General features: G+C 44.8%; 1 protein-coding gene across 1 annotated transcript in view; it reads left to right on the forward strand.

Annotated features, from left to right (window-relative positions):
* Nucleotides 1-5,770: 5,770 nt before the first annotated feature.
* LOC142571834 (oxytocin receptor-like) overlaps nucleotides 5,771-27,826 on the forward strand; it is a 59,649-nt gene continuing 37,593 nt past the window's right edge. The window contains exon 1 of the mRNA XM_075680477.1: nucleotides 5,771-5,943. The gene's annotated coding sequence lies outside the window, so the exon portion shown is untranslated. The remainder of the gene's footprint in view (nucleotides 5,944-27,826) is intronic.

The following is a 27,826-nucleotide window of genomic DNA, read 5'->3' on the forward strand; positions in this document are numbered from 1 at the left end:
CTGAGCTTTACTCACTTCAAAACTTGTCCAGCCAATATCACCCTGCACAGCTTCATTTGTACTCGTCCCGTGAGCGCCCAATGCGAGGCGTACCACTGACCTTTGATTGACACCGAGTCCTGATTGTACTCATGATTTCAAGCAAACAACCGCTTTTCCAAATGTAAGTCTTTGTAAGTCGTTACACCTCTTCTCATACCCCGGAGCACCTCGTACCTATTGTATACCCATAGCGCTGTGTGCTTCATCACGGCTGCCATTTCGCTTCCCCTTTACTGTAATTTTTTTCTTTGTTTCCATACATCTATTGCCTTCGTTTATCCTTATACCAAGATATTTATGTTCTTTTACCCGAGGTATTTCCTGGCCCTGTGTTCGCACTGTCAACTGTTTTTATTGAATATCATAACACCTTATTCTCTAATGTTAAGTGTAAAACCTAAATTTTCGCCTTCCTGTCCACAGATATTAGCCAGATGTTGCAAATTACTTTGCTTGTTAGCTAGCAACACAATGTCGTCCACATTAAATAAACCTGGAAGCTGCTGCTCTACTACTGTACCTGCCTGTTTGTACGAAAAAGTAAACCCGATCCTTCTAGTGCCCTCTCCATCCTCACCATGTACATCATAAACAGCAGTGGGGATAAACGGCACCTGTGCCTCAGTCCCTTCTTGATATCAACTTTCTCCTCGCGTCTGATCCCTTTCCATTCAACGCAAACAATATTTTCTAGGTAAATCCCTCTCAAAGACTGTAGACAATCGTCATCTAAGCCCTCCCCTTCCAGAATATCCCACAAAATATTGCGGTCTACTTTGTCATAAGCTCCTGTAATGTCTAAAAACGCCACATATAATGGTCTGCTTTCTACTCTAGATATTTAAATACACTGAGTAAGAACAAATGAGTTATCATCCAAAGGCCTACCTATTCTGAAGCCATTCTGAAGTTCTCCCAAAATGCCATTATTTTCTGCCCATGCTTGCAGCTTTAGTTTGATTGCCTCTATCGCTAACCTGTATCTTACCGATGTAATGGTTAACGGTGTATACGAGGGAATTCTATTTTCTCCCCCCTTACCTTTACAAATTAAATTCATTCTACTTTGTCTTTTAAAGTTCTGATTTCACCAGAGCTGCCTTACTTGTTGGTCCTAGTTCATTATACAGCCTAACGGGAACCTCGTCTAGCCCTGTGGCTGTGCGCGTAGGAATTTTCTATTCAGCTTTCTTCCAGTTGAAATTTGTCAGCACCAGCTCCTTTTCCATCTGGTTCTCTTTCATGCTCTTTTTTTTCAACTACAACCTCGTCCTTGCCTTGGAAAGATTCAGATGTTATTTTTCGGATGTAATTTATTGCTGCTTCCCCTTCCAGTTTGTTTCCATCTTTGTTTGGTATATGTTGTTGCTCTGTTGCTGACTCCGTACCTAATAATTTTATGTGGTACAAAAATATACTAGGTGCGGCCTTGTTTTTCTCACGTATTTCTGACTACCAACGTTCACTGTCATCTTTTGTCCTTTCCTGCACCAGTATTTGAACCATAGGCTTTTTCTCCCGGTATGTTTCCCATTTATTGGCCACTTTATCCTGCGGTGACTGCGTCTTCTTTGGCTGCCTGTGCTCTCGAGATGCTTTCTGTCATTCGGCGATCGCTTCTCGCATCTGCCTGTTCCACTAGGTTTTCGGTTTCTTTTTTCCTATTCAACGAACAAGTTGTTTGTCTTTGCGCATACTTTTGTCGTTATTACACTTAGAAGCTCACTATATTCTCATTCTTCACTTGGCCATTTGCGAATTTCTTCCACGACTCTTGTGACTATACTTGTTATTTTTTCAGCATTCAAATTTGGACTGGCCATTTTTCACTCCTTGCTCTCTTTTCCAACTAAATATTCATGCACAGAGGCGAGTGCCATCTGGTGGTGATGCAAGGAACCCAGAGGCAGTGTCACACGCGTCCTCCGCTGTGATTGGTTGGCATATACGTCTAGAGAATAGCCACGCAGCAGCACACACGGTCCCCAAAACCCGGAGAACTTCGCAAAGAAAAAATATCAAAGCTAGAAACAAAGGAAGAGCCCGGAAAGACGCTGGGTCTCTTACTGCACGCACAAACAGCGACTTAATGACAATGACATTTTGCTGCCTATAACGATGCCTGAATATCAAATCCCGATCGAGGTGAAGTGTTCTGAAAGAGATGAAATGCACAACGGGCATATATGCGTACGTATTCTTAAATTCACGTTCAATAGAGCAAGGTGGTCGAAATTAGTAGAAAGGCCCCAGATTTAGGCGTTCTTATAGTCCGTAGTTCACTAAAACTTCTTTCTGGGTGAGTTGGTGCATACATGATTTGAAAATTATAACAGAGCTAACATATGCATCCACAAAGGAAGAAGGAAAGGACACAAGCACAGCGCTTGTGTCTCGTCCTTGTTCCTTTGTGGATGCATGTGTTAGCGCTGTTATAATGTTCAAATCAAGGCCGCAGCTCGTGTAGAGATTTTCTGTAGCTACCTAAAAGTACCACGAAGTTACAAATTTATTTTTCCAGTAGATGGTACTTCTTGTAACAACTAAATAAAAGAAAGATAGCAAAAAGATACACAGAGAGAGAGAGAGAGAGAAATGGACTGAGCGAACAGCAAGAATAGAGACGTGCTTCTATCTGCAGTATAAAACAATTCAATATACTATATGTTACAACTGTATACTGGAAATGTTAGGACAAACGTACGAAGTCCAACTTTGCAAGTGAAACACGGCTCATCCTCATCATCCTCATCATCCTCAGCTTATTTTTTCTTCACTGCATGACGAACAACTCTTGTTTTTATCTCTAATCAACCCTGTTTGAAGCTCAAACTACGTGACCTGAAAAAGATAAACCGGTAATAAAATGATCCGCAGGCGTAGTTTCTCCCGTGCCAAGTTATGATGTTTATGAAGCATTCTTGTACATGTAACCAAGGGCCTTTAGCTTGAGGACTATCCAAGGACCAGACGGAAATATTTGTAAACCTACAAACCACGGAGATTTGGTATATCTATAGAACGTTACTGCAGTGCTATATTAAAATCTGCGGCACTTGATAACGTCGCTTATCGGTAATACCCTCTGCCAGTAAGTCTGGCAGCGATGTTTTTTTATTAAAGTTTCAGTTTTACTTCATTCACAAAAACAAAATGTGCAAGATGCGCGTATGCAGACGAGGGTCTCAGAGTATAGATGTTGAAAACGGGACCCTTGCAAAGGCTTACGTTTATCAAGCGATTCTATAAGAAAGATGATCCCATGATCACCTATGGCCTGCTTTACTAAATCAGCAGAAGAAATTAGATGTGTTTTTCTTTGTTTGTTCGTTTTCCCATCAGAAACATTTCTTGAGGGTCAAATTCATATGCGTGTAAGGTTACGTTGTCCTCAAGTCATCGGGCTCACGTCCTGGTGTACTTGCAACAGCTTCCAGTGCGCACTTTTCTGCTTGCGTTTCCGCATCAGGCGCGGCTCATTCATGAATTGACGATCACGGCCCTCGTACGTAAATGCGACTGACTGGCAACGGGAAATTAAGGACGACACAGAAAGAAAGAAAGAAAGAAAGAAAGAAAGAAAGAAAGAAAGAAAGAAAGAAAGAAAGAGTTTGAGGTCCAAATGGCTGAATTTTGGCGCACCGCTCGAACGTTACTTCTTTTTTTTTGTCCATGTTTCAAATATCATTGTTCATGCCAACTGCAGTTTCTGTTTTCGCTTTGTGTTACGTTTTAGGCACTTCTAACAGAATCTGAGAGAGCTCCTCCAGGAATAACGTTGATTTGCAGTGTAATCATTGCTAAGTAGAGAGCCGAAATTCTAGTCGGGCTATTTCGGGCAACCGCTCTCTATCTTTTCTTTTTTTATTATTCCTCTATCACATTACCATGTGCCCTAAAGACGAAGGAACACCCGCTACGACGCGATTGTGCTTCTGTTTATTCTGTACTACCGCTGGTGCTGTTACACTCGGGCTCTCAAGTGCACCCTGTTTTTTTTCCAACGTGAGCATCCTCCAGGGAAACTGGAACTAAGCTTGCATTGATTCTGATGGTCTCGTGCCAGCAGACGTTTTGCGTTTACGGCGTCATTTTCTCGGCCAGCTGCGAAGAAAGATAAGGCCTTTAACTGTTTCGCCATCTCAATGTCATCATGCCATCGCCGTGATAACGCCTTTGTCTTTCCATCAAAGTGATTCCACCTTCGTCATTATATCGTCGTCACTGCACAGGGGTCACACAGTTGTCGTCATGCGGGCATGCTCATGGTTTACCTTTGTACGCGAATGCCATAACAAAGTGGGCCAACAGCGGAGTATGTCGCATATAGCCGAAACAACAAAAGTCTGAGAATGACCACTACAGAGGTTAAAGAAATTAAGTCACGTTATCATACGCCAAAGAGGGTGAACGAAAAAGCTTCCGCGCTCAAGATACATTCTTTAAATTTCTTGACATTCTCGTTCGAATGCCTTGTTACGTCTTATTGCTTGTTTTTTCACACCGAGGTTCGTGGGTTCGAGAGCCTGAATCGACGCTACCTTATTTAATTGCTATTAATTGACTTCTCCCTAAATAACACCATAGTTCGTAGGTCCGACTCCTACCGAAAATCGTGGGTTGGAGCGCCCTAATTAACTCTATGTTAATTCACAGTGCCTTAATTAACTTCACCTTAACACCAAACGTCGTGGGTTCGACTTCCACATAAGCTCGAAGCTTCGACTCCCACCGAAAGTCGTGGGTTTGAGTGCCTGAATAAATTCCATAATAATTAACTTTGCCTTCTTTTGGCACGAAGAGCAGCATCGGAGCCAGCCGTGTAAGAAGACGACGACCAACGCGCGAGCAGTGGCGAGAGCGCATGTTTGCGCGAGGCGAGCTCACGCTACTTTCTGTACAGCACGCCGCGTTTTTCACGCCATCGGGAGTGGGAGCCACTTAAGCTTTCACCTTAAAGAAAACATCGCTTCAGAAATACGGTGTGTCAGTACATTGCTCCAATACTAATTGCGTCAACATATATAGTCGTTGTGAGATAAGTTGTGCCACAATATTTTAATCAAACATTCCGTATAAATATAACGGCGAATTCCCACTGCGCATATTCTGACTTCATTCGGTGTTTTCTATGTACGACTGTAACTAGCAAAAAAATCAAGTCTCTGCATTCCCCTCATTCTTCACTCTCACGATCGCAGTACAGCACTGCCGTTATCGCCAGTGAGTGCTGAAGTCGTTTGTATAAACCTGTTATCAATAAGAAACATAGCAACGCTTTGACCGCAGTCTGGTGCGCAGGATGATGAGGCCAGCAATCCAAAACCATTCGTTCCGAAAGTGGCCTGTCGCCAGGGCTAGGCTAGCGCAGCCACGAACGATACTCTCAGTACGCTTAATCGAAACCAGACGAAGAACGTGTTGGCGCTCTTTGGCCGTCCGTAGCCCTTGAACCATAAATCTACAGATATCATTACCATCACAGATGGTGTGTTCACGGCTCCCCTCGCGGTCAGAGTCGTCGCACGCAGCTTTGTCTACGAGAGGAGGACGCGAGCGCTGAGCCGAGGGGATGAATGAAGCGGGGGAGTGCTTCCGTTTGTGAGAGAGCACGACGCCAGCAGCAGCTAGCTCCTGCGCACGCGCGGCGCCGTGGAGCCGAAGGGCGAGCGCGCGGTGCAAACTCCGCGCTCTCCGCAGGCTGTTGCCTACTCGCGGAGACCGCAGCAGTTGACACACCGCTGTCTGCGGGAGGGAGAAGCGCTCCGGACTCGGAAGCGACTTGGTGGTGCGGAAAAGTTAGTTAACCTGACTCGACTCGCTGGAGCGGCAACGGAAAAAAACATTGCGCGATGCCGCGCACGATTGCAACAGGCACAACTGGGACTCTCTTTGTTGCGGGTGAGTTAAAAAGTCTATATCGTCCACCTTATTTTCTGTCCAATGGAACAGTGGACCTGTGGTGCACATTGCTCGGAGGTCGGCGATGAATCGCCTTGACGATCGTTCTTTCAGTGCAGAAATTGTTGTCTGCGCCATGGAGTTACGCATCATTGCAGTGATCTTCTCTGAAAGCTTTACCGTAGGCACCCTTCCATGAAAGTCATATTCTACCTATGTATTACCACTCGAGCGTCTTCGCACCTTTTCATTATTAATTCGAATGCACTATATGCCCTATTGAGAGCAGATCCGTCCTAGTCGGCGTGACAGAAAGATAGTACTAAAGATGGTCGACGGCGTAAAGAGTGAAAACACGGCAAAAAATTCGGCAGAGACGCTTAAGACTACTTACGCGTGGGAATGCGCAATCATAATAGTTGCTTTGGCGCAATGTTTTTTCTCCACGCGTTCCTGGTCCGCCAAGCTCTTGCCTGCGTTCTAAATGGGCCTCGGCAAGGCCAAATCAAAGCGCGCCAAGCATATCAACGCGCTTGCTTGGCCGCGAGGAGTTTGTCAGTCGAAGGAACGCTCAGCGCCGTTCAATTGAGCATTAATGCTTTTTTTAATTTTACGCACTTGTGACGGGGCGCCCCTCGTCCCCATTCGTTGCGCAGTCACATCTGCAATGACGAACGCACTGGGCAAACCTTTAGTCATAGAGTTTCCTACAAAAATTACTAGAGGGAACTCTGGCGCTAGTGTCTATGGGAGCTGCAATGGGAGCGGTTGTCCCAGCATGGGAATTATGGGAAGTACATGGATTTGCCTAAACTTCGTCCTTTTGGCTTCAAACTGCTTTGTGACTTTCTAAACTCATCATTTTCAACAGTGTATTCCGTAATAAGCAATTAGATAACCATCATTAAAGTTGCCAGACGGCAGGATTCGAGCACAGGGACTCTAGCACAGAAGCCGGGTATTGAAACCATTAAGCCACGGACGCATGTATCGACAGGCGAATGAAACGTCCTTATGAATTTATCGCGGCCATGCCAGTGCCTTGAGACGCTCGGCGCGTTTAGATTTGGCCACCTGGACAAGCTCAATCGTTGCAATTAATAGCAATTGTACGCGTACCCGGCACCTTCTGCACTTCGAAGAATGTAGATTGCGCTGAAATATACGACAATAAGATTTATATAGCGTAATATACAAAGCCTTAAGAACGTCTGAATCCACAAGCACGAAGATCAGACAAATCCATGTACTTCCCATCATTCCCATGGTAGGACAACGGCTGCAGCGCCAGAGTTCACTCTAGTTTTTTTGTAGGAAACTCTATGCCTTTAGTCAACGAGAACCATGGAGCCACCGTGCTCTCGACAGACGTGCTCGTCTCGCCCCCTCGGAGTCCCGGGTTCAATTCCCGCCCAGACCAAAATTTACCATATTTTGTTTCCAAATCAATAATATACTTTGTTTTACAGGAACCTCCGTGAGAAACTTGACATCAATCCGAGCATTTCGTGAGGCGTTTTTTACTCTTCGCGCCGTCGGCCATTTTTGGCGCAATATTTCTGTACTATATTCTCGCGTTATGGAGCATATAACGCTTTCGCATTATAACGTATTCACAACTCCTAAGAAGTGCTTAGGTGGGCTCGGATTTTCTTTCATCTTTATCACTGATTGCCTGGTATGTGGGTAACTGCAGAACCAGCAGAACGTGCCGTTTGGTTACCGTAACTTTTTTAATAGACCATATGACCGCATTAGTAGTGCCAATTGAGACCATCGCCAACCACGTCCTACTTGCAAACCTATTTTTTGATTACTTTCATTGTTGCTGGAGGGCTCACCAGCCTCAGTTTTTTGAGGTGACCTAACCTGAACCCCCGAGTGCTGAGGGTCTCAGAAGCGTATAGATGCTCTCGGGCACGTCATCTTGTGAGCATGACCAACAAGAGACCGATGCGGACATGTCACGCAACTTGAAAGGCACAAAGAAAGCACTTCGTTCAGGACAGCCGACGGGATTGGGATCCTCTTTTTTATCAGTTTTGACGCCATGGCTCGAAGCACTCGGCCACGGTACCGACGCGATCTTAAATGCAAATGCGACTAATTTGCGGTGATCGTACGAATTCCAGTAAACTTAGCAAAAGCTTGTTTTAATGAAGAACATACGGTCAAAAAAAAAATATTTTACCCCTCTGTACTCTTCTTTTTTCGTTCGGAAAAGACGAGACACCCCCAAATTGCCTGCGATGTACCAAATGTGCAAAAATAAGATTTGAGCCGATCATTAGGAGAAACGATAGAGAAAAAAGAAAAGTGGTAGAGGGAGAACGAGGTAGTTAGAAGCTATCGCAACATGTCGCTTCGCGGTACGATCGAGCAGCCCGACTTTTTTGTTGTTGTTGTGTTCCTCTTAAGCTGCCTCTCTTTCCGCATGGAACAAGCCATGTTCCTAACTACTACAAGTTCGGACACATTTAGCGCCTTTTAACGTATACAGTAAGCTCGCCATTGCCTATCCAGTATACAGACAGACATGTGGTATGTTAGTGGGGCTATTGCATATGAGCTGGGCCTCGAGTTCCAGTAACGGCAGTAATCGTTTCACACAATCCCATGGAGCTCTTGAAACGGAGCAAAAACGCAGATTGGCTACACTTAATGCAGTAAAGTACCACAATTAAGCAAGCAGGGATGCAATTTTAAATGGCGAAAGACAGCTAAACAATGCTCGACGGGCTGGCTGGTAACGATCTAGTGGTGGTAATCGCATCCCATTAACAATGCCGTGAATGGCCGACATAATTCCAACCACGATTTGGGACTACAATAGAATCTAATTCTGCACGTACGAAAAGTTTATATCTGTTGAGGCAAACGAAAACGCAGCAAGACTAACTGGAATGCTTTATATCGGGCGCAGCAGAACGTGAGCAATCAAGCTTAGAAAAGCAGTCAAATGCAGAGTAACGAGACAGGTGTCGTTTAATTAGGGCGCGCCAATGAGAAGCGAAGAAGCATGGAATGAAAGCGACGCAGTTAGGCGGTTCTCTAAATATCTGCTTCCCTCTGCCTAGCGTCCGCGCTCGACAGAACACGACAGAAATACATTATTGCGGAGTCATGCGTTTGCCATTACACCAACCGTGTAAATCTGCGCCTACGTAACTTTACCCGAGCTAATTGCAGTAATCACGTTGGAACACACTTGGCAAAGAAGGGCCTAGTCTGCTTAGAAGTGTCGTCGTGCCAAGGGAATCACTCTACGAAAGACAGTGTCTCCTAATGGGGATGCAATGAAATCCAATAAGCGTCGGCGGCACGCAAGGAAATTAGCGCGCACCCCCGCCCCCCTTTATTTTTCTGCTTTTTTTCTATTTCTTTCTTTAATTTTGTTGGATCGGGCTCTCAAAGTGAGTTACCTTGGGGAGTGGGTAGACCGTCTCAGGTTCTATCGTAGGACGAGCTCTGTGAGCATGTGACGGTGTAGCACGAAACTCGTTAATGCGTCACCCGTGGCAAACAAGAGTGAATGAAAGAGAATAGTTAATGATGCTCCTTCATTTCTCGGCTTTCGTTTTGCAGTGAAGTCATGGCCACGAACCAGGCAGCTTCGTATGAGCTCGAAACAAAATAGAGAAAGAAAATTCAAGTGCGCGGAAAAGAAGACGGTAACTGAGACAAAGGGACGAAAAGTACATTGAATATTAGTGCCGAAATGATTTCAAAGAAGGGATTAAGGAGGCGAGGCAGATAGAGAGAGTTAGAGCGAGAGATAAGACGGCAAGATAGCAGAGATAATCAGGAGAATACGAAATAAAAAGCGCTTTTCGAACTACATATAAAGCTTCTCTTTACTGTCCATGGTTACTAGTCCACATATGCACAAAGGGGTGCTCGGAATTCTTAACGACACAGTACGCATTTAATTACGCCTTCCGCAGTCGTGCTTGCGGCAAGAAGAATTGCGACGGCGGCTTGGTTCCCGCGAATGTGAATCGCTGATGCGAAATGTAGTTTTCCCACCTTTAGCTAAAACGGAAGCAAGCCCAACCCAAACGGAGCGCCAAATTGGATTCTGTAGAAGAGCTGCCGCGTTGAGGGTACGCGATATTACAACTCATACGCGGAGTTCCAACGGCTGTATTGTTAGAATCTCCGAGGAGCGCCTTTTGAACTCTAAGGTATTGCGTTCCCGAGCAACCAGGCCTCCCGGTTTCCTTCGCATAGCTTCGTGCTGCAGTCATCTGGACGGTCTGTCTGCTGGAGAATTCTCTGTGAAAACTTATCGAGGCGGAGTTTGCTACATAACACGCCCTTTCGCAAATGGTTGGTTTTGGACTGCGCACTTTTTTCGTTCATTGTATGATTGTATGACCTGTAGTGGTGGCTCAGTGGTCATGGCGTGCTGCTGCTGAGCACAAGGTCCCGGGTTTGATTCGCGGAAGCGAGGACGACTTCTCATGCGGGGGGGGGGGGGGGGGGGGGGTTATTGCAAGAACACGAGTTCACCGCGCTTTTTGCTGCACGGCAAAGAACTCCAGGAGGTCAAAGCTGATGCTGAGCCCTTTAATGCGGCGGATCCTGTAGCGCGTGCATCGTTCTGGGATGTTGAAGCAAGCGTTGTGCCCCTTTCGGTGGCAGTTGCCAGCCCCCTCCTCGCTTACACTTTTAAGGTCAAGTATATACTTGACCTTAAACCTTGACCTTGACCTTATGCTAGTATTCGTGTTTAAATGTAATAATAATAATAATAATAATAATAATAATAATAATAATAATAATAATAATAATAATAATAATAATAATAATAATAATAATAATAATAATAATAATAATAATAATAATAATAATAATAATAATAATAATATTAATAATAATAATAATAATAATAACCCTACAAATGAACCGCAATAATTTACGGACAGATTCATACATAACTCGTGAGCCAAAGTTAAACAATCAATTATATTACTAAAATGAATATCTTCTAATAAGCTTTTTTTACTGCTTCTTGTAGAGCATGCGATTAAAATGGTAATTGGAGCTGTAAGAAGGAAGGATTACTTTCCACCTATTGTACTCTATTTTTATGACCAAACGGAACGAGTGACTGATGTCTGTGATAACGTAAGCGTGCCGTCCTACCAGGCGCTGGCGTAGGGCAAATGAGAATAACCAATTCACGCAGAAACTCCTCTGCTAGTATTCTAACTATGCGTAAGCACTGTGCCACTTGCTCATCTCCACGCTACCCGGTGTCATCAATGTTGTGCAACTTGATTCGACCAGGATAAACGCTTATCGGGCCGCATCGGTCGTTTGCTTAACACGTTCGATAGCAAACATGATAAGGCAGGCTTAATTAAAATATGGTTGATTATTGAATTCTAGCCCATAACCCTTGCTGTTAAGTATAAGCTAATTAGCCACATTTATTTAACATAAAATTAATTAAGCCACTCGAACCCTCGACCTCTGATGGGAGTCGAACCCAAGTCCTTTGGTGTTAATGAAGGTGAATAAAAGTTAATTTAGCGAAGCTGTTGCAAAATCACCACTACATGCACCACTACAAAACTGCGACCCAAATAGTCAACCGACGCTCTGTGAATGAGTGAAGCGCACTTTGCTACCCCTACAGAGTTATGTACAATAATGGCTGCCTTCTCTTGAGTCAATTAAGGTGAGAGCCGGTTGCGTTGTTCCCGTAGGGAACAATGCGACTTCTAATTCGCAGCCAGCTCGGACAGATTTTGATTAAGTTGCGATGAGGTGTGGCTTGAGGTTAAGAATTACCGCACTGAACGCCTATGCGCTATATCTTAACACGTGATTCGGCATGACTTTAGTATGCTGCAGCAATCGGCCAGCAGGTGTGCCCGAATGCGACCTTCGCAGAGAAAATTTAACAATAACTATGAATGGTTATAGAGAACGAATGTCTTCAATTGTGCGTTTTAAGTATGCTTTACAAATTGAGCAGTTTATTCGCATTCGTAATACTGGTAGTTAGCTAACGTATGATTATGCTTAGTTGCGAAATTTCGTCAGCCAGTTTATATGCAACGGCTCAACGAACTTTAATTCTCAGTCTGTCCTGATTAATTTCCTATGCGCCTTACCACAGTACAAGGTATCCAGCAGGTTTCGCACTGATTAAATTCCCAGACGTTTCCTCTCTTCTTCATCTTTTTTTTTTTTACGCTACTAAAGCGGGGTGGGGAATTCTATACGACAGGCAATTTAAAAAAGTCATCTTTCATAATTAAATCAGCCTTTCGGTATGGTGTCTAAGAATACCCTGAAGGCAGCTTTTGTAAAGACAAAAGTTTAAGCAGAGATAGTAAGTTTTCTGAAAACTAACGTTCCAGGTGCACCTGTGTACAAGAGAGCGGTTGCTATCATTTGGATGATCAGAGCAACTATGAACCCTAAGAATTATTATTAATGGCAAGCAGAAGCAAAGCATGACTGAAAATGATACATAATTTTTTTCCTTTCTTTTAAACGCAATAGTTGTAAGACCAGCATTCACAACACTGTCATTCATTCATTCATTCATTCATTTCTAAGCGCCTACGAACAGCATAGATACATTAATGATGCGCTGAACTGAATTTAAGATACCAAACTAAAAGTACAACTTCTTGCAGAAACTCAAATAAGGAATAAAAGAATCATGTAAAGTGCAAACACCTGTGCGGAAAATATTGGTATCAGAACGTATAACATACTGTTGTGTTAGGACACATGTTATGGGGCTAATATGTGTGAACTCGCAGATTAAAAAAAAAAGCGCTAGGGTTCCGGAAGCCTGATTGTCGCATGAAAAATGCAAGTGCCGACGTCAAGTTCTCGGATGAGACCTGACCATGCATAATTTTAAGTCAAAACACATGATCAGTATATTTTCATCATACCGCCAGTGAGACGTCAATGAACCTTTGCTAAACGTTCTAACAGTCAGAATAATATTTGCGCCCCAGGAAACAGCCATCAAACAGAATAACAAGACGACTATGTACACCCGTGAGCAAGAGTATATGGACCTCAGGGTCGCAGTAGAAACTAAATTTCTTCGTAATTACCATGCATAAACTGAAGCTGGCGAGTACATTGGAAAGTTCGCAACGCCAAGTTTGGACTGCACTCTTCAATTTCAAGTTGCATTCACAGGCAGAGGGAAAAAAATTGGCTGGGGCTTAGCCAAGGTTAAGGCTGGGTATCTCGAAGCGAAAAGGTTTGGGGATGCTTATGGTTTAGCTTGTGGTTATGCTGTATGATTTAGTCTATGGATATGCTTACGGTTTAACTTATGGATATGCTTTATGATTTAGCCTCTGGTTATGCTTACGGTTCAACTTATGGATATGCTTTGGTTAGCTTATGGTTATGCTATACGTGTGTCTTGTGTAGTTATGCAAATTGCTTATCAATGATATATACCATAAGTTATGCAGGATTATTAAACTTCTTTATTCATCATTGTTGGGCACATTGTCTTGCGATTTCTGTACAGCCATAAACACAACTCTCTGTATCGGTAGTATCCCTCTCTTCTCCTGCCACGTTGAATGCGCACGCCTATTCTCTGGCAGGCGGTTATATAGTCGGCCTCCGGGACAAACACGCGCTTGCGGCGAACGTCAAACGATGACGCATAGCGCGTGGCAGTGGCCACCTGCGCCAACTCCGAACACGCTCACGGAGCCAATTCCGACATACGCCGGCTCGCGCGAAGCGCGGTGTTGATTAGCGTAGTGAAGCTTTTCGCTTCAATAATCGGCTTTATCGTGTTATCCGTGGTCCGTGTACTTTTGCTGACGGTGGTACGTGTTAAATGTTCCTAGCAGTAGATAAGTTCGCGTAGCTCCAGGCAACTGAAGGAAAACTCAAGCTTTGCGCGAGCGAGATAGGAATGCAATAAAAGAGCACATTTACGACTCAGCACATCTTGTTGCCCTCGAGATCACAGCTAGTAATCTATAACATAAGTTCACTATATACGACCCGTGCTCCCTAAAATTTGTCGATTACCGAACAGGACGGCTAGATCGGTCACACAGCCTGTTCTTTTAGGCCGGCGAACCATTTAAATAATAAACATATTCCTGCACACTTAGCTTTCTTCTGAACGAAATAACAAACGTTTAGTCAAAATTTACACGAAGATTTCTGGCACACCGATGAGCAACATAATTTTCACGTCCCTTTGTTGCAGTACACTGCCAGGTTCACTTTCGATCGCCCCGGGAAAGTTTGACATCTTCAGCCTATGTGAGGAAGTGCGAACGTTGTAGACCATGCGAGAGGTTTGATAAATGTATTAACTAACAACTGTCCCAGAATTGAACCTTTAGGAACTCCAGATATCGATTCATAAAGCGCGGAACGCTTCCCACCAACTCGAATGTAATTCAACCGTGATGAAATGTAGTCCCTTAAATTTGGCGATAAATACGGGACAGAATTTTTTGCAGAAACACGCAATGTGGAACTAGATTGAAGGCCTCTGAAAGGTCAAAATACACGGCATCAAATCGCCTACGGCCTAGCGAAGGATACCCCAACCATATGCAGAAAACATACAAGTTTGGTTTCAACAGACTTGCCACGAACAATGCAATGCTGGCAGCTGCTTGCATTACAATAGACAAAAACTACAGTATTATTCAAACGTAACTATGTCGAAAACTTTACCGAAAGCGGACAAAAGTGAGACAGGACAATAATTTTTAGCGTAAGTCATGCTGACACCCTAAATATCTAAAAATCCGAAAGACCCTGAAAACCTGCACATATTTAGCATCTGTGTCTTACGTTAATTTAAAGTCAGCAAATACATTATATACGCTAAGTCTTGTGGGGGGTGCTCGGCTCGGACGCGTCTCGCTGATATGTTGCTTTCCCCGCATGGCTTTTCGCGTCTCCTGTAATTTGTCTTCTCCGCGTAGCTAAGGCTCGGCAGTGGTCTGTGTGGTTGCGGAATATCACGAAAGACGGCGCGAGTGTTGCGCTGCTATCGCCACCTAACGGATGCTAGGGCGTGAAAGGGCTCCTCCTGTTTGGCATGGGATCGGCCAGCCGCGTGGGCGCTTCGCGCGCTCCTCGGCCGTTCGCGGGACCGTCCTGCGAAAAGGCTTAGTAGCAGGACACCAGAATGGACGAACGCGATCGTTCGCCACCGCTCGCGTGACCGTACACGAGAACGATTAAGCGTAGGTGTCCAGCATGGGAGAGAACATATTCACTCGCTATCCAGTCGTGGTGGGTCGCGCTTCCTCGAGTTGGCACGCCCCCACAGGCATGTTCTATGGGTTGCGAGTCGGCTAGCTGGCACTGGTGTAGCAAAGGTGCAATAGAGGCCCTTGTGATTGCTTTCGCTACTGTGTCGTCGCTCCTTTGTCCCAAGAGCACCTGTGAGACCCCACAGTCTGTACCAACCAGTTGAAACTGAAATATGAGAGACGTGGTGCATTGCCCATCGCCAGTTTGAATTTATTTTAACATGGAACCCCTTAACACGGTCCGGAATCTTAATAGATGCGAATCCCTGCATTTTTAGAGCCACATAGTTTTTTTGACTATTGTTATAACTTGAATTATTATTTTGCTTTCTATTGGCATCCTTAAGTTTCATACGGACTTTATCTAAACCCCTTCACTTTAAATATGGCTTTGCTGCAAACTACACTTTTCAGCTTTTCGTCGTCACTTTCCAGGTCCTGTCGTGATGAATCAGGTGCCGCGTTCACGGAGTGCCTCTGACACAAACCGCCATCTCAGTTATTTGTTGAGTGTCTTATTCCATGCTTCAAAATAGCGTGGCACTCACGCCAACTGCAATATGCCGAGGAACGTATAAAGTCGTTCTCCGATGAAAAGTGATTTCGATACTTGCGCTCGCGATATAATGCCGATGTGGTTGAATTTCCATGGCACGCTATACGCGAAGCACGCTATTCAGAAAAGAAGATCTGTAATGTTGCCGAAATATTTCAGTATCGCCTGGACAACAAGAACAACAAATATGAATGGCTTGCGGGCCAAGTGCTGTCAAATGAATACTCGAACTTCAAATTCCTTCAAGACAGAGAAAAAAAAGCCACGCGAGTTACTACATCGTTCTTCTTAACCACCATAACCTAACCTACACAGAACAAAAGAGCCGGCGCGAACAAATTATTTCAAATTGTGTGAGGCCCTACGCAGCGCAGTTATTACGATTGCTTTGAAGAAGACGTGCAGCCAAACCAGGAGGTATGCGGGGTGCGCTTGCGAAATTTTTAAATTTTGGAAGTACAAAGCTAAAAGCAAGCTGCGAAATCAAATTCTTTGACACTCCGTGCCCCTCCTTACGAAAACGAGAAGGCAGAGAACGTACCATTAGTCCAATAATATACGTAGAGAAGCTTCGCACTTCCTACGGGTGTAGAAATGTGAGCGGTCGGAAAAGGCCAGGGTCACTCGCATTGCGACAATGGTCGTGGAATTTGCTCGAACGATCGGTGGGAAGTTTAATAATCGTCTCGCCGTTGCTACCGAATGGCTCTTGAGCGATAAGACATTTCGATTTCCAATTTCCAATACTTCGCAGTCGTCACCGTCGCGCGACCTAAACGAAGATAGCCGATTTAGTTAACGTTGACTCCTAAGGTACGTAATTCGTTGTATTCATTCGACATTCCAATAATATAATAGAAAGTCTAAAATTGTAAAGAATGTCTGTGTTCTTTGAGCAGAACGATTATACTGGCGGTCTCACTTTTTTTCTTCTCTTCCACATTCTCGTGCGTTTAAGACCTAAAATAACGTAAATAGCAAAGCGCTATTTTGTTCGCTTTCACTTCAACGCTTTTTAACTGAGCAGTCCTTTATTATGAGCGTCTTAAGAATTATTGTATATTGAACTCCATCGGAATTCTCCACTGGAGTGGTCGACAGCCCATTGGAAATGGCTACCGTTCGTTATGTAGGGAATCGTGAAATAGCTGTAAGAATTCATATGAGCCATCATCATTCTTCATTCCTACAAATTAATATTTTAGAAAAGCCGGCGATATACCCTATTTGCTGCCAAAATTGACAACATCAAAATCAGTTAATAAATAAATAAGTAAATAAATAAATAAATAAATAAATAAATAAATCCAGGCCAAGTAGCCGACTAGAACGGCCTCTAGTGAGCCCCTTTTCATAGATTTATTTTATGTGTATTCCTCTCAATTTCTACGCTTCTTTTTCTTTGCTCTATCCAATACGAATATTCTCAAGGCAGTCGACAACCTTGCGGTGAAAAGGCTCGTTTTCTTCAAATCCTCTTAGGTACGAAAAAAATGGGCTTGGTGAGTACTTGGAAAGGAGACATGTTTGACAAGGCTGTTAGTTGATTGCCGGCACTGTTGTCGCGAAAATATACAGGTGCCCTTCTCAAGCCAGAGGTCTGCTTTGATCTTGGCATGAGACGTTCCCCTGGCCCAGCCACCGCAAGCACTATAAGCACGTTCTTACGCGCAGGTTATCTCAGCACGTGCATGAATGATCATCAAATGAGAGTGTACCGGTGGCACTCTTACAAGATAAACGAAGGACGTAGTTGCGATTTGCCATAGGGTCATCAACACAAACTGAACGATCATCGCACGGTGTACGACCCCTGAAATGATGCCCAAACATAACCGTTAGTATTATACACTGTATTCATTTGTCACCTCTGTCAATGGTATTAAATATGAAATAAAAAACTAGGTATATGCTTTCGGCCACAGATCACCAAACACAATTTGAACGACGGGTAACTAACATATTTGGGTGTCCGGTCAGTCTGTCAATTATAATTGACTCCGCCTGAGAACGCTTGTAAGGTTGATTGCACTTAGCATGCATGGTTGCTTCCCTGCTTTGCCTCCTTTACTTCAGCCGTAATGCCGTATAGGCATTCGCTGATCATGTTCGTCAATGGAATTTCGCTCATAGGCCAAAGACGCGATGGGCGACCAAAACATTTCGGTGGAAAGGAGAGCTGCTGACGTTCCTGCAGCAGCAGCCGCTCACGAACGTAATGCGTACAGGTGCGTCATACAACAAAGGGCGCGTTCTCTGTTCTCGCTTCCAAGTCGTCGAGTGTTTCATTCGCACGATGGAGACACATGCGGGCTCGATGCGAAAATGGATACGAGCGGAGTTTTTCCGATGAACAGTTCTCAGGAAAACACGAGCTTGCGAATGGAGCTAATTATCGCCGCGAAAGCTACCAACTGAAGCTACGCGCCCCCCGAACAATAGGCAGAATCGCGTTCTCGATGAGCTCAGCAACCGTTCATATAAAAATAGGTACGAGGGATATCTTCAACAGACTAATTTATCACGCAGTTTTGGAAATTTAGCTCCAGTTTCCCGCATTCGAAGCAGTGGTGGTAGTATTGCGAAGCGCGGAGTTCCCATATATGGGCACTTGTGTGCCTCTGGGCCGGCTTGTGAGGAAGTGTAGACATTGGAGCGCACTGTTAAATGCTGTTAAGAGCAATCTATTGTTGCGATAACGACATTTTAGTAGCGTGGGTAGTGGTGGCTGATGTTCCTCCTGACGGGGCTAGCCTGGCGTTCTTGATCGATTGATCGGCATTTCAATCAATCAATCAATCAATCAATCAATCAATCAATCAATCAATCAATCAATCAATCAATCAATCAATCAATCAATCAATCAATCAATCAATCAATCAATCAATCAATCAATCAATGAAGGAATGAATGATTGAATGAATTTGTTCCCGTATATCTGAATAAGCAGACCAAAGAGCGGCGAATAAAAGCTGCCATTCGTCTGCTCGACGAGCCCGGATCCCCCATTACATCGGTTCGCAGCAGCATAAGGACGGTGATGCAGATCAGTACATAAAAAGAAAGCACCAAAATAACCAATATAATAACACAACGCTCAAGAATTGCTACGTAATCACACAACGGTGTCGAGCTTACAAAATTCGAGCGTTTGCAAGAATGCTTGACGCGCAGGTAAACAAATTGAAATTGACACATTCATAAAATTTCAAAAGATATGGCAACGGGTACTAGAGGGGTTGCATCGCTGAATATAAACGCGCATTTGGTACTTTCCACGCTTCTCCTATACTCGTCTGATAACACTGCTCTTTCCTTTTTCAGAAAAGAAAATGTTAACCTATTAACTTTTCTTTTAACTTTTAATTTAAATAGCACAATTAATTGATAGCAGTGCAGCTGGTGGATTCTAACAGTCGTTCCGCGGGAACATTTATTACACTTTTAGCATGGCTGTTTCTCTAGACGCTCGTGGACTCGGCGCCTCGGAGGGAGACAATCACCAGTTGTAGGACTCCTTTTCCAGTCCCTTTAAGCCCTTCACGAGACACTACGTATTTAAAATGACAACGGCACAAACAGCGGAACAAGAAAGAAAGACAGGCATAGCGCTGAGCCTGTCTCTCCATTTTGTACCGTTCTTTGCCCTGTTTTCGTTATAAATATCATGTACCAATTAGCCTAAGTGCAAACTTGCTTGGAGGACACTAAGTCTTGAAAGCTCGCTTACGCAAGACTCTTATTCGGTATAGGCTGTGAAGTAATGCCTGCCTGCGAGCACGATGAGATGAACAGTTCCTCATCGCCAATCATAAGGCATAATGCACGGAAACTTCGGAAGGCTTCACATCGAGCCCGCGTGGTAACTTCGACCCTTCTATATCGCGTTCGAACTACCGGTAGACATAAACACGGATTCGGTCATTTAAGAGTGGAAAATGTGGCGTTCCCGCAAATATTCGATTATTATTGCAGTAGAAAGAAATGTAAACCACATAAAAAATTATGGGGTTCTACATGCCATAACCACGATCTGATTAGGAGGCACGGTGTAGTGGGGGACTCCGGAAATTGGCACCACCTGGAGTTATTTAACGTGCACCTACATCTAAGTACACGGGCGTTTTCGCTTTTCGCCCCGTCGAAATGCGACCGCCGTGGCCGGAATTTCAATCCCGTGACCTCGTGTTTAGCAGCCCAACACCACAGCCGCTATAAGCAACCACGGCGAGTTGTAGACCACATATGCAGAATTCACCAAAGCGGCGCCAGACAACGGAGTGAAGTCTTCCTTATTCCTATCTTGGTCGACTAACGTGGCATTTCGCCTTCTGAGATTGCGCATCCGACAGACAGGATATAAAGGAGTGTGCACCCCCGCCCCCCAACCAGCCTGTACAAAGGCCCGCAGCACCTAAGAATAGCCAGCCGTATAGTATTGGCTTCCGCAGCGCCCTGCCTTTGTTCCCCGAGAGCGGATATGCAGGCGCCCGCCGAGTCAGAGATTGTCGTGTGTCCCCGAGTCTCCCGGCAGGGGATCATAGATCGCTGCATACGAGACCAAAGGTTCATTTCTCGCCATGCGGAGACGGCAATAGCTCTCGAAGGCTGCCGCGACCCTTTGCAGCGATGCACTTATCATGCAACCTCTCCAACGATGACGGAATACACAAGGCATTCGTCGAAAAAAAAAAAAAGTAAGAAGAAGAAAACACGTGTGAGACCTCACGAACGGAAAGAAAGCGGTGAAGGTGCTTTCAATGACACGTAGATCCTGTTTTCAAATTTCCTCAGATGTGTGGATATGTGAGCTGATGTTTGATAGCTTGTTTACTAAATGATGATAAAAAAGAAGAGATCAATCGGAGGCAGGTAATAACTGTAATTTTATAATCAAGTTATTGAAAACTCGTTTTTCTTTTTAAATCTTTGCTAGGCTGAATTCGCAGCAGCGCTGAAACCATAAATTACTCAAGAAGCTGATCGACTTAGCAGGAACCTCGACAACAGCCGCAGTTTCTAAATATTTGTCCAGATAAGGGATAGGGGGGGAGAGAGATGCTATTGAGAGAAAGGCAGGGAGGTTAACCAGAGTTAAAACCTCCGGTTGAAATATGCGTTGCCATTGCCGCTCAACGTAAGTATACATATGGGTTCGTTCCTCGTTTCCCTAGCAAGATTTGTTGAATTTCTTGAACAGAGAAAAAATATAACACGCTCCATAGTAGAAGTGGCTTCAGCATTGACATCCTTCGATTTCGAGATTGTAATATGTGGAGCAAAGTAACGAACTAAATAAGTGAGAGCCTGCTAATTAATCATTGTATGGACAATCATTGCACCAACTTTCCTGGTCACGATTACTATACATTGTGCTGTGCACATCATAAGTTATCTCTTCGTTTAAGGTTCTCCTCTCCTCTAATCCATAAAAGGAGACTCGTCGTTGAAACAACCGGGGCACTATAGATACTGCAAAGGTCGTCAATGTATAGCACTCTGATTTGGAAGGCATATAATACTGACTAATGAGAGCACGGATGTATCAAAATGTAACGGTTCGGCCATGCTAATAAGTGCATATTTACCAATACGGAGTTCAAGAAGATTACCCACGCGAACTGTTCTGTCGCGTAGAGAAAGATATTCATTTATTTCACAGGGGAAGCTCTAATGGGCTCATTCTAATAACCATTTCGGTTGACGATGTTGTCCGCTGCCGCCGCCACCGGTGCCTGTAGCAGCTGTTGTGAAGAATGAAAAAAAAAACCACTTCCCTCTGGGCTCGAACTCGGGCACTGTGCGCGGGAATCAGCTGTTCTACCATTGCGCCACGCCAACTTTTCCTTTTTTTTATTGCATGAAATTACGAGTAGTGTCATGCGAAAAAATGTTTTCCGTGCTAGCGTTATACACATTCTAGGGACATGGCAAAGAAAATCTTGACCAAATAGTGACGGATGCGGCTTTTGATACATAGGTTCAGGGAAGAGGTTATGTACAGGTGCTGTATTTAGCGACGTTCGATCAAGGCTAAACAAGTATTCTATAGATTGAATGTGGCTTTTAAAAATGAGATATTGTAGGTCAAGTTCTTTAAGAAAGTCCCATCACGGCAATTTTTGACTAAAGTTTGTCGTAACAAGTAGAAAGGGGAGGTGTGAAGCAAGATGTGTTCGATGAACCACAAGAAGGAGGGGATGACGGACGTCTTTAAGGTAAAATAATTGCATGACCAACCAATTGTCGCATATGCAGATGCATAAGACTGAGACCTCCCTTCTCAAGTGAAAAAAAAAGGTAGTTTTTTCTCATGGTTTCGCAAGAGGAATGTCAAATAAAACGTGCGAAAGGGAAAGAGACCGAAAGGGAGAGAGAGAGAGAGAGAAATGGAGACGAGCACAGACAAACCGCGTACGCTATGGAGTGGTAGGGGGCGGCGTTCTTAAAGTCTATCGTGAAGTCCCGTGGACCGCAGGAACCTTATTAACGCTAGTAAGGCCTTCAGCGCGGGTGTTCTTTGGAAGCACTGAGCTAAACCTTTTAGTACTGATAGTGGACGATTGTCCAATCGGTCCAGCACTCTGCACATCACTTCTCTCTGGGCACTATATCGCGGGCAGACACAGATAATGCGTGCGAGAGCCTAAATTTCTGAACACGGAGGCGAGAGCACTGCAAGATCTGCAGAAAATAAGAAAATAAAGAAGCTTAGAAGCAAGCAATAGGCCGCATGCTTTAGCCCTCGCCAAAATGGAGAGGTCACGTCACCTCCAGGTTGTCACCTTTCGACGGATAGGGGTTATCATGCACGTCGAATGAGGTCAAATATTACGAAATTATCGAACAGCACCCCAAGATATCGCAGCGGAGACTGATTACAATGAACATTCGAGAACACAGAGGGAGTTAGAGCTCACATGCCTAGACAAAACCACCTGCTTTTATCAAAATTTTCACTAGCTCCTGCAGTTTCACAGAAACTGAGGGTATAATGCTTATTGTCTAAGTAATACTGGGCTCATCGATGCAAAAGGAGGCAATATGATCTGCATAAGCTAGAACTTTCCATTTCCTCATCTGCATGCCTGCATCCTTTAATGCTTGGCTTACAAAGCACGCTTAAGCAAGGCGGTTACAAATATAGTAAAAAGCAAGGTGACAGCGGACAACCCTGATGGACGGATGACTGTAGCTGTATTTTATCCGAGAGGATATGGTTCCCAATTAACTTTATAGTGCACTGTGTATAACAAAGTGCTATACAATTGCATAACACATTCTCTAAGTGAAGATGTCGCAGTAGTCGGAAGAAAAAATTGCGCTGGACTTTATCAAAGGCTTTTGGGAAGTCAATCTGAAGAAGAGCTACTTGATCTGTGCTACCCTCTATGCACACAAGGACTGAACCTGTGACATGAATGTTTGTCTGCATAGAGCACCCTCGAATTCCGAATGTTTGATGGTCACCTACTATATTAGCAATAACTGTCTGCAACCTATTTTTAAGTACATTTGCAAATATTTTATAATCGACCTTACATAGATATCGGCCTATATCTGTTTACTCTCTTCATTACTTCATTATCAGGCTCCTTGTTATTGAAGTTATGTGGCCCTGATAGAAAGACGGGGGAAGCTCACTATGCTTATAGGCTTCTTTGTTAAGCTGCTCAAGAAAAGGACGCAGGAATTCCTGAAATTGTATATAAAAAATTCAGCACCAAGGGCATCAGGGTCAGACGTATCGTTTTTCTGCGGAGTTTAAACTTCATATTTAACTTATTCTCGAGGTATTGGCCCGTCAGTGCTGAGTAGATTATCTTCTTTAAGTGGTGGCAATGGAATAATAAATTGGTCAGTTTTTTTCTTTAGAGCGCAGCTCTTAATAGCCCGTTCCTGCGACGAGTGTCGGCGGTGTCGGCGGCTCCTGCGTAACCGAGCGAACGAGAGCCGAGCAGATTGAAATTTAACGCGCAGCGCAGCGGGAGATGAAACAAAGCCGACAGCGTAGAGAGAAGGAATAAAGCGCAGGAGGAGGGTACAGCGGGACCATGTGGCGAAAAGCGGAGGAAGAGTGGAGGGGAGACCGGGTTGCGCATGCCACGGTATCCGCAGCCGCGTGGACGATCTCATTTGCGCTTTCGAGGGGTGACCACGGTTACGAGAGGTGGGGAAGGCTACGTTCGTCCGTGGCGTCAGCTGCTGAGGTCAGTCCACGGTACGAGCGTGTGTGACGGGGATCACTGCTTCTGCAAGGGGCCATGGCAAGCGGCTACGACTAAGGCTCGATGTGACGCTCCCTTGGGTGTTGTCGCCGCTGACACAAGTGGCTCGACTTGCCCGCGACGAGCTCTCGTCGTTGATGGAACGAAAGCGTGAGAAGAAAAGCGTAGTGCTGTGCAAGATGGAATGTGCGATGACCATGGATACGATATGGCGCCAGAGTAGCATGTATCATCTGTTTGAAAACAAACCACTGCCTGAGGGGAGGCCTGTCTGCGGCGACTTCTGTGAATCGCAGCTACGCGTCACCCACGGGCTCTCTCGTGATCTCCCGATTAGCGAGACAGACGCTTCACATGTCGCTCCGTTTGGAACGTACTGCACGAGACAGATTGCCCGCATCAGCCAATATATCGCGAAATGAGAACACATATAGAGCTGCGCTCAACTTTCGCGTTAGGGAGTGCCGTTATCTTCGGTGATTTTTTTTTTACTCTCGTTTTGATCAATTCCCATTGAGTAAACAGTGAAAGCTGTCGACATTGCGTTATATCTACAAACCATTATCCCACGTTGTTACCAAATTTTCTTGTAAAAGTTGCGTGTTAAGTTCCCACAACTCCCAGTTTGGAGAAAATGTGCGAATTTTTCGGGGATCCCATGAAAGAGCTACCAAACAATGGTATGTGAGAAATACAGGCTTCATGGCGTAGTTGTGAATGTAAGACTAGATATTCATCGAAGCATACACACAATCATGTCAAGCTTGAGAGACGCCTTGGAAGTGCGTAGAAAGCACTCAAGAAGTAGGCAAGTAGGCTTCCACGTCTATTAGATTGCAGTCGTCCGTTAATTTCTGAAGCAAAGCAGCACCTACATCGTATCATCTCGTTAGGTATGAGTGATCTCTAGAATAACAGACACAGTTGAAGTCTCCCAACACTACAAAGAAAGAGAGAGATAGAGAAAACGGAAGGAAAGACTGGGAGGTTAGCCAGTGTAAGTGCCGTTTGGCTACCCTGTGCTGGGAAAAAGGATAAAGGCAATGAAAGGTCAAATCAAAAACAAGCACAAAAATAAAGTGAGAAAAATTCACACAATAACGCACTGCTACGCACTACAACTTTCGACGTCGGTCGCACAAGTCACAAGCCCTTAAGAACTCGAGCAAAGCTCTTAAGGCCTCGAATGCCGAAACCCGCCTGGACCAGTGTCCTAGAACTTCTATAAAGTGGCAATTGTCCAATGTTTCGAGTGCGGTCGCGAGCACTTTGCTTGCCACATAGTAACGGGGACAATCACAGAGGAGGTGCTTGATCATCTCCTCGCAGCCACAGTTGTAGCAAGCAGCTTGGTCAGCCATTCCAGTGCGGAAGGAATAGGCGTTCTTGAATGCCACGGCGAGCCACAGGCTGCACCCAACACTACCAAATCTCTGTCAGTGTCTAGGAGTGGAGCGACAGAGAGGAAACTAACCTTCCTGTCAGTTGCTCTTCAGGGAACATAGACGCAAACAAACCGCCAATTGCGGGAACGAAAAGAGAGGTCACGACACATAAAGCGGCCTTCTCCATCAACACGTAAAGACAATGAAGGGTGATTTAGCTGCTTTTTAACAAAAAGGCAAGAACTAAAGTCACATCAGCATACGCTAAAGAGGATGAAGGCGAAAGCCGGTGTGCTCAGGAGGCATTCATTACATTGACTTGCTATAGCTTATCCCCCCCACCCCCCTGAGAGGTCGTGGTTTTGACTGTCTTTGTTAACTCTACCTCAATTATCTGTGTCTTAATGTCACCCTAATGAACACCAAAGGTAGCGGGTTCGCCTCCCACTAGTGGTCGTGGGTTCAGGTGCCTTAATTTACTCTTAAGGAACCATGCCTTAATCAACTTGGCCTTAATTATCTCTAAAGGTAGTGGGTTTTACTCTCGGCCTTCAGGCTTTCTTAAAGGAAATTGATGGCCTAATTCGCCCTAATTAACACTGAATGTCAAGAGTTCAACTCCCGTCAAATGTTATGGGTTTTAATTAAATTCGCCTTAATTACCACCAGAGATAGTGGGTTTGACTGCCACCGAAAATTGGGGGTTCGACTCCCTGTGAATTTTGTTGCTATGAACTTTAGTGTAATAACGCTGAAGGGCGTAACGCCAGGCATCGTATTTTTCGTCCCTTGAGCCGTATAAGGCTTTCGCCATAAAAATATCTGACGGAAGCACCACACAGTTGGCTAGCGCACACCTCGTAATCTGGTTGAAAAGTTTACAGCGCAATCTTGTTATCGCTAGTCGACCAAATCTTGGTCTCTTGCACTGAACTGACATCCATTTCATGCTGCCTGAGTACGTGGAGTAACTGCTGCTCAGGTAGAGTGTCACTACACATAGGGGAAAGGTGAAGGCAGTAGTCATTTTCCTCACCTAAAGCCTTTGTTTTTCATCACTCTTGGCCACAGGCGAATCGCTGGTCTTGGTCCCTTTGAACTTCTTTGCAGCATTCTCCTGACTGTGCTGACAAAACCGCCGCAGCATATCATCACCAGGGAGGGAATTGTTGAGCACTAGAAGACACGTTTCCGCAGGACTTGCTAGCTGTTACGGAAACATGCCATATACATGCGTCCTAGCGCGCGAGGAGTCACGCGATTCGAGATGGGTGGCGCGCAGCGTCGATGCGTGCGCACTTTGTATTGCAGTTGCATATTATTGCACCAGGTGACATGCCATGAAGCAGTTGCATAGGTAACTGTACAAAATAGATAGAGAAGTTTCGAGGAAGAACAATAAGATTAAGAAGATCGATACAAAAATTCTACAATGAAAAAAAAAAAACGTTGTGCGTATCAAGCCTGCTAGGGGACTATTTCTGCCCCGTTTCAAAAAGGATGCCAGTAAATCGTCATAATCATAATCAGCAGGAGCATCGTATCGTGCCATTTGTCATGCGATGTGACAAGCCCGCCGCACAGAGTCGATACGTGCAAACTTTACATTGCAGTTGCGTAGCATTTTACTGGGTGTCATAACATGTTGATTAAATTAAATTCAATGATGTGGTTTTACATGCCAAACTACGATCTGATTATGAGGAACGCTGTAGTGAGAGACTCCGGAAGAGCTTCGCCCACCCGCGATTCTTTGACGTGCACCTAAATCTAAGTATACGGGTGTTTTAGGATTTCGTCCCCATCGAAATGCGGCTGCCGTGGCCGGGATCAGATACAGCGACCTCGTCCTTAGATTATAACAGGTAGAACTTGCATCACATAGTGCCACGTATCAAGGGATGTAACATGTGCGCCGCGTAGTCTCTATAGCTGTATTTATTATTCGGTACACGCTATGGCACCTTCTTGCGAGGTACGAACCGCTGCTGGATAAGTGAACCGCAGAGCAACGCGCGCGACTGCAACCAGGCAACGTTGGACTCAGCAGACCGCGGTGCAGAGCACAGCGCAAGCCGCGGCTCGCCGTCGACACCGTGCAGACACTTCAGTTTGTTCTCGTGAAAATCAAACTGGTTATGTCATCACAATCAATAAGCATCCGATACAAGATTTCTCACTTGACAATATCTACCGGTTTGGAGCTTGTTTCCCTCCGAGGTGCCGTTGATTATATTAACAACCAGCAGGCTAATCGGTGGGCGATATTCTGTGATTAGAAGGCGGCCTTGCAATGTCTTCTGTCATCTCTTCGTCGTGGGTCCTGTGAACAACTCGGTTCCGCGATACCTGAAATGCTCCATCATATTATCGCGAAAGGACACGACGTCGTGTTTCAGTGGCTGCCCGGCCATTGCGGTATCT

The sequence above is a fragment of the Dermacentor variabilis genome, chromosome 2 (assembly GCF_050947875.1).
Source record: "Dermacentor variabilis isolate Ectoservices chromosome 2, ASM5094787v1, whole genome shotgun sequence".
Classification (NCBI taxonomy): domain Eukaryota; kingdom Metazoa; phylum Arthropoda; class Arachnida; order Ixodida; family Ixodidae; genus Dermacentor; species Dermacentor variabilis.